Genomic DNA, 8,830 nt, shown 5'->3' with positions numbered 1-8,830 from the left:
TGACCGCAGCATAATGGCATAAAAAATAATGGGTCATAAAAGTTTGAAAAAGCAGGCACAAACTCTAATTGTGCCCATAATAATATACAGTGGAACCTTCCTTATCAAGATTTCCATCATCCAGACCTCTATTATCTGGGAACTTCAGTCTGTTGTCTGTACAGCCCAAATTAGTCATTGACAAGTGGCTTGTACTGTAGTCTATTGACCATAATAAAGTTTGGGAAAGTACAATGCAGTGTGCGAAATAACGTCCGGACACCGGACAATTTCCGGTCAATTACACTAGGTGTCAGGTCATCATTGAATTTGTCCGGAAATAATGTCCTTTCAAAGTTTATAGTGTTAGCATTGGGCTAGGAGGGAGGCCAGACATGATGGTATTGACATGTAATTAAGTTATTTGCTTTTGGTTTGTACTGACCACAAGGGTATGCCCAAGATGTACTCTGAGGCATAGGCGGCGGAAAGGGGGGGGCTAGGGGGCTAAAGCCCCCCCTTGGTCTGCTGAGGGGGGGCTTAGCCCCCCCTCAGAATGATATCACACCGAAATTATCTTTCTTGGAGTGGGGCTGAAAACCGTGATAAAGATCGAGATACTCTAATAGAGCAGTCACTCTAATAAAGTAGTCAGTGTGTAGCGAGCTATGAAAGGATTTTTATGTAGTTTATCAGCTAGAAATGGTAGCTGGTGAGGTGGAAAGCTCTTGTCAGTTGGTTGCGACCTTTTTTTTTTTTTTTTTTTTTTTTTTTTTTTTTTTTTTTTTTTGGTCTCACCTTACCAAACTATAGAAATAAGTCTGGGTCAGCCCAGCCCCCCCTCATATGAACTACTTCCTCCGCCACTGCTCTGAGGTTAACAGTTTACTATGTTGTGCCAGCCTACTTGTCTCAGTCACCTGTACTGCAGTAGTAAAATGTATTTATAACCTGATTACAGTTAGTAGCTTTTACTTGTGGTATCCATGATCACCTATACAACCAGTTTTTAAGCTAGAATGAACAAGACATCAGTGCATCTATTTATATTAGGGATAGAGCCATTATATATTCTAAGCCATGGCAGCTGCCAGCATAATGCCAGCATAAGCAAAGTTTGACCACATAGCTATATCATTCCAAGGCAAGCCCTGACTGAAGTCCTTATGGTTCCTTTCCTACAAAGGCCCAATTTATTGCATAGAAGCCCTTTCATGTGGCCAGTAGCTACCTTTAAAATGCTGTACTATCAGTATCAGTGAGTGGTTGACAAGTAATCAGCTGTACAGTACATTGGTGGCCCCAGTGTTTGATACAAACATACAAGTGGTAGAAACATAGGAAAGGAGAAACAATAGAAGTTAAAATGTCCAGTCAAATTGCTTAATGTCCACTCAAGTTTTGCAATGCCCTGACAGTACGACAGGACATGTCTGAAAAGTTATTTCGCACACTGCAATGTAAAAGTTGCTGTTAACCTGTTATGTGGCTTTTATATTCTACTAAATAAATACCACTTGGTTGCCAGGTGATAATCAAGACTCACGGTAGTGAGTCGCGCGGCCAGTAAAGCAGAAACGCGCGCCGCAGACAATAAATGACGCGACAACTACGTGAGGATTTTACAAGAACGAACGTTGTCAAATTCGGCCTTCCTGTAATCCACCCGTCACTTACGCTATCCCTCTGAAACTCTGGAGTTGAACTCATCGTGTCACTAGTAACTACCACACAAGCAGTGAAGCAAATCCATGCCGATTGTTTCAAAAAAAAATAATAATAAAAATTGTTTCGTGATCGAGTTTGCCGACATCAAAGGGGAAGTTTCATTTTTTTTTTTTTTTATCATCGAATGCGGTTAGACGCAACCGCAGGTGTATGCCTTGCGTTCCTTTGTGCATTCCGAACATTGATCGCCGCTTCAGTATTCACTCAATCACTTCAAGATTCACATCATCGATTTCACCATACATGATTACCCTACAGTCGTGATTTCAGCACCAAACGAAGTTTCAGTCGTCCTCAGTCGACCTAGAGGCCAAATACAAATCCCAGATTGTTGTTTTCCGCAATACTCGCTTGGCATGTAGGGCAATGTGTCTTTAAACTGTTCTGAAAGTTTTGTTCATTTGTTTTCGAGAATGGCTAGTTTGAAATTTGAATTTAGTCGCCCCCACGTCATTTGCTCTCTAAGAATTTTACTCGGAATTTAAAGAATGATGCAGAGCACAACTGCGGTCACTGGGTATTGATGAACTGGCGCTCTATGTAGTTAATCAGTACATATAGCCACCAAGAAGTGTGCTGCCATAGATTATAGTCCATAGATATAATCTATGGTGCTGCATACCATCCTTCGTTTTGAAATTAGTCGCCCCCACATAATTTGTCCTCTAAGGGCGCGGCTTAAAGAATGACACAAGAGTACAACTGCGGTTACCAGTTGTTGACACAAGCTGTGAGTAATTAGCACATGTAGCTAGCTTAAAAGGAAGTGTGCAAAATCGCCTAATACAATTGTCACCATGCATTATTGCATTTTATAGCACCCCCACACAAAATTACACATGTAATTACAACATACAGAGGAGACACATGAATACCAAACACTTTTCACAACAATAATGTAAGAATTGTACAGTAATAACTGTAATATAACTGCTATGCAAATGTTTTCCAGTGGCCCGCCATGGTAGCAAGTCTCACATGACGGCATGTATATTCATCCAAACACAATGGGAGTAACGAGTAAGTATGATGACAACAAGTTGGTATGACTCCATTTGTAGAATCCAGATGAGTGGGTGTGGCTCCAGTATGTCTAAACAGTTAACAAACATTCCTGTTATAAATACGTGCTAGAGTTGCAATATAATATAATAGTATTTAAATGCAATAATACATAGTCTCCATTGCATCACTATCAAACAACACTAAGTGGAGGATATTGTTGCATCTCTAGTATGTACACTCTATCAGTACAACCTATCTTAATGGCCACTAGTATAGAAAGACAACCACTCTTGAAAAGCCAATTCCAATTGAGAATTTATACACTGTTACCTGCTGAATGAGTGAAGGTGGCAATAAACAAGTTCCACCGTAATTTATACACATGATCTGATCCTGTATATTCTGTCAGTGAATGAGATCCACTTGGCCAGGACAAAATGTGACTCAAGTGCCCTGGATGATCCATACTCAACCAACTTATGACCCAGTGGCACAATGGAACTGACTATTTAAAGAGAATACAATTATATTTATTTCTAAGATGTGTGGATGTGTGGACACATTACAACACATTACATGCACATACAAGACATGCTACGTACTGTTTTAGCATTTCAAGTCACCACATTATACACGTACCAGTCAACAATGCTTCATAGTGCCCATCAGTAAACCTGAAGAAAAGTTACGAAAAATAAAAATTCACATAAGTACAATGAAACCTCATTAATATGGCAGGCTGTGGGACCAAAAAATTTGGCCTGAATAACAAGGTGGCCTTATTAATGAGGTCATAAGTAATGCTTAGCTATATTTGGGACCTACTAGAGGTGGCCAATATAATGAGGTGGTCTTATTAAGAGGTGGCCCCTAAGTGAGCTTTCACTGTACATATAGTTCACAATATTGTGAACAATATTAATGGTTAACAATATACACTGAAACTTGCAGGTCACTTCTTGTGGAAGATTGCTCTCTACACAAAATGACACATTCAGAGATTGTATTTAGATGGATAATACAGTAACGCATTGTGACTTCAATACTCGTGATGTGTCACTGCTAGGCAGCAACCATATACACGGCACTGCCACATCGCACTTGCTCACACACACAATTTTGCTTAAGATTTTACAAATTGATAATTAAGGGAAGTGGCAACTAGCTGTTTTGCTCGCAAGACTGTGTGGCAGCTGTTTCCCTTCTGTACAAGTGGCCACCAAGACAGGTCCACTGTGGATGAAAGCCAGGCATTAGATATTTGGTACTTCATGTGTTGAAGACATTCCAGGGCTTCTGGTAGTCTCAAATCTCACCACAGTTTAACTCAGGCAGTGTTGTGGTCACCACTAAACTACTGGAATGCTGTGTTATGTTCATCTTATGCTTGGCTACTATATTGTAGAACTGAAATGGATACTCTGAAAAATATATCCTATGGATAATGACTTCATCACTTTCTTCATCAGGAGCTTATAAGGACCAATAGTGAAACTTTTTACACTTGGGGCTGACAGTCAACTGCCTATGTCTGAAGCAGTGCTTTTGGTGCTCTAACAGATTGGCTGCCCCCTTGCTGCCAGCACTCACTGTCTCATACGTTGTCATACGCTAAATCCATCTCTATAGCCAGTTAGAACAGCATGCTTCTTACCTTTTTTTAAGGCTGCATAATGCAGCCACCTCTTTAAAAGGCAAGGTTAGAAAGTTTTGTCCCTACGGCCTGAATAATGACCAGTTTTCACTGTACTATTAGTGATTAGTGATCATGGGGGATTATTTATTAAGATACTAAGATATACAAACGCTACAACCTCTAAATATAGCAGTAAATTTTTTAGCCTGGTCCAATGTCTCGTAATAATCGATAAAGCAATGTGTATAGATTCTCTGATAATAATAAATAGTTTGAGTTTGGCCGCCTTTCCTGTATACAGCAATGCTACGAACAAAAGAAAGGTGGCCAAACTCAAACTATTTATTACTATCAGAGAATCTATACACATTGCTTTATTGAGAATTAAATTTATGTGGCATTTATGAAGATGCTCACACCCTTAAAAACTAGCAGCATCACATAGTTCTCATTAACACTTTAACAATAACATTGTATTATCTGATTAGCTAATATTAATTTTACAACTTGCACACCTCGCACATGGCCGCATTATGATATCATTACTTTTTGTCACAGTTAACTCTGCTTTACTTGGACGTGCACTTTTTTTACAGCTATAAGCTGTTTTTGGATGGGATAGATATTTACAGCCCTGGGGGAGGGACCATGACTGCTCTGTAGTAGATTGCACCTACAATGTGCTCCAATGTATAGTCATTGTTACACCCAGATTATGCACTGAAAAATAGTATAATAATATACTTTGCCCTCAGGCCTGCAGCCCTCAGGCTGTTGGACAAACATATCAGGCAAAGCCCTAATGCCCATGTTACAACTATTACATATTGGACATATGCATGTATGCATATAATATGTGTAATGTATGTTAATTACTATCTACATACCCTCAATTGGTTACTTAGAGTGGAATGCACTGTAGTGCACTACAATATGGGTAACAGCAGATTTGTAATTTGTCATGTCAAAATAATTATGCCATAACCTTAATTTATTCCCATTCTGTTGCTGGAAGAAGCTAATTTACCCCCAAGTCCATTTTAGTGGAATATGTCATGTAAAAATAACGTCAAATCCTCAGAAAATGTCACTATAATTTTACACCTATTCTGTGCTTAAAACTGATGTACTAGCCTACTAGTATATACACATCTACAACTAGGACGTCTACTTACTTATTAATCCATTATATGTACCACTGTACATTTACATGTATACAGCTCTGTATACACAGTGACTGTAAAAAAAAGTAGTAGTGAATTTCACTACTAATTTTGTGCACAATACTATTACTATTTTTAAGAAGTGACCTTTACCACATTTAGTACTGCATGTGACCTCCATTAGTTTGTTTTACTGTAGTTAATGTCATAATTATGCATAGAGGTTTCAAGACTGCCATTTAAAAAAACTAACTGAAGTACGTCAGCTTTACATTTAATGTGCACATGAGGCTAGCTGTGGAGTTATGAATCTCAGAGAGGCCTCAATTGAAATATGCAGGCAAGTCCATTTCCAGAACACAGTTTAATTGTACATAAACAGCTGACTGTCACTGGAAAATATTTAATATGGTATATACACACACCCTTAACCTAATATCCCCTTCTTTGCAAAAAAGACATTTCATATACACCTGTAGCTAGCTACATTGCTCTGTCATGGTTACAGCATAAACTGCTTATGAGAATAAGTTGAAATTTGGTGTATATACGTATATTGGTAACAATGCCTTTTGAAAAACAAAGAAGAAAATAGTTGCAAGGTCAAAACTAAACAACTGTAAATCATGGGCTCACGATACTCTCTACTAGAACAGTCAGCACGCAGTGAGTAAAAAGTACATGAAAATGTCACCAGAAGGTACTGTACCTTCATACTGAACACCCAAATCCTTAACCAGTGAGCCATGACTTTTCACCACACTTAGTTCTAATTTATAAATGAAAATTCAGAGTTTATAATTTCATATACCGTAATTTGCTCTTTTTGTTGTAAAATAATTTTCACATACAAAACTTGTATGAAAAGTCCTTGTACGAAAATTTTAAAATAAGATCAAACTACTCAAGCGGTCATTCACATAAATCATACAAAAATATTTTTACATGAAATTTGTTTCATGAAACTTTTTTGCATGAAAATAAAGTACCAATGGAAATTCTAAATACATGTAGAACATTCTATGTGTGTTCAATTAGAATTCCTCAAATACATACAGTTACACACTCTATAAGAGTATCACAATAATGTTCAAATAATACAATACAATTATAACTTCTGTCTTCAAATAATCATCATTTTGTCTGTAGATCAGAGGAAATGTGGGGAAAAATAAACTCCTCATATGGAATATGGTTGGCACTTGGCATATGGCTGGCTTTGGGCCATTAGCCATATAGAATACAAAATCCATACCAAAACAGCCAAGCTGTGATAAAGGTTGCAGCTTTCATTTATTAGCATTAATGTAATTGCAGTCGTTTCTTGGCTGCCACCTTTGATTTCAGAAGAGTCATAAGATAGATAGAGATGACACTTGGCAGTGGTATATATGCTATGAAGCAGTAATTACAAACATCATCCATCATCCTTGACAACCAGTCAAGAAATGTGTAGATTCATTCACATACTACCAGTAATCATATACGACCCAAGGAAGGAAGTTGCATCCACTAAGCTAACAGTTTAGAAAAAATCTCTACATCCAGGAACAGTATAGCTTCACCCGCAAACCATAAGAAACCATAGCAAATGCATGAATAGCAATTATAGTACAGAGAGTAGACCCTAGCTAGATGTAACAATAAATATTTATGAAACTAAGTCTGTCATCTATACTAATTAACAGCAAGTAAAGGAAACATAAAGTGTACAGGATTCATAAATAAACATGCCCCAGTTCCAACATTTGAGTCCTAGTAATTTATGTATACAGTAGAATTGAAAGGGTCAAAACAGCACTGACTGCTGTCTGACATGTAAGAATTATGAAAACTCTAGTCTGCCTACTACTCTTACTATATACTAAAGTACTTATAAACAAATCTGTCTGGCTATGTATTCTTACAAGGCTTTAGTATATTCAACAACCTTTGCATGCCAACATTCTTAATCAGCTTACCAATATAACTGTCTTATTATTGTCCTTTTGTTACTGCAACCACTGACCTTCTTAAGCAGTTTTACAACTAGCTAGTTACTGCAGAGAAGCATAAAATGTTTGACCTAATCAAACTGTAAGGCAAGCTCTACTGTAGTCCTGTACTAGTAAGATATTGTCTTGGTAGGATGTGTACAGTTGAGTGTGAGAAGTATTGTTGAGGTAGTGTTGTAAGATACAATTATTCTTATTGGTTGTGTAGCAATCGTCAGGTATCACATAATAGAAAGTAGAAAATGTTGTGTAGCATGCAGTGGTATATAATAAGTAATAGGACAGTCTATGAAACCAAATTCGAAAAATGTAGAGGCCTAATTAATGAGGTTATTGGTAAGTACAAAACGTTCATGCATATGTGCCATATAATGTCTACAGAAATATACATACATAATAGAACTGAAAGCAACGCCAATACAACTCATGGTAATGATTTTGGCAACAGCGCAAAGGGAACTGATACTTCCTAGAAGTGTCTAAAGCTAATCGACTACAAATTCATACTTACATGAAAATGAAACAGAAATTGATTGAATGGTAATAGTATACATGGTATTGTGGTACAAGCAAACTGTTACTAGTAACTCAGCATATTAATAATGCTATCTATCTAGTACATATATGCATACTTTACATAGCATGTCAGCATAACAGGACAAGTTGCACCTCTACCTATCCGTATGCATACATGCAGGATTAGATTCTAAGGTGAATAAACAGGCAAGTGCAGCAATACAGTACATGTCACATGTTATGGTCACATACTGTAATTCCCAGTATGTGTGTAGTTATCACCCATCAAGGAGAAGGTGACAATTAAGGTATTGTCCAAGTGTGGTGTACTGGGATATATGTAATAGTTATATCATGGGCAAGAGTGCTTTGCCTGATATATATATGCACAGGCCCGAGGGCCGCAGGCTCGAGGGCGAGTGCGTATATACAGCAAAGAACGAGTGCCCATGGTATAACTAATATGTTCTACTTTAGCATGCAGACTTGCCTAATTGGCAAAATCTTTAGTTGCTATGCCCTTCTCTTATATAGGGAACCAAGTAAGCTGTGAGTGTGGGATTGAGTTTTGCCAAACAAACTGTGATTGTGGGATTCAATTTTAATACATCAAACAGTAGTTTGATTTTATTATTGCTAATATAGCAATTTTAAGAGACTAGACTTATGTTACTTTAATTGCTACATTTACAAAAGTAAAAAAACAAACTACTGTTGATGTATTAAAATTGAATCCCACAATCACAGGTTGTTTGGCAGAATTCAATCCCACAATCACAGCTTGCTTGATTCCCTATATAAGAGAAGAG

The sequence above is a fragment of the Dysidea avara genome, chromosome 6 (genome assembly GCF_963678975.1).
Source record: "Dysidea avara chromosome 6, odDysAvar1.4, whole genome shotgun sequence".
In the NCBI taxonomy this organism is placed as follows: Eukaryota; Metazoa; Porifera; class Demospongiae; order Dictyoceratida; family Dysideidae; genus Dysidea; species Dysidea avara.
The sequence above is the reverse complement of the archived record's forward strand: the minus strand, read 5'-3'. Positions refer to the sequence as shown.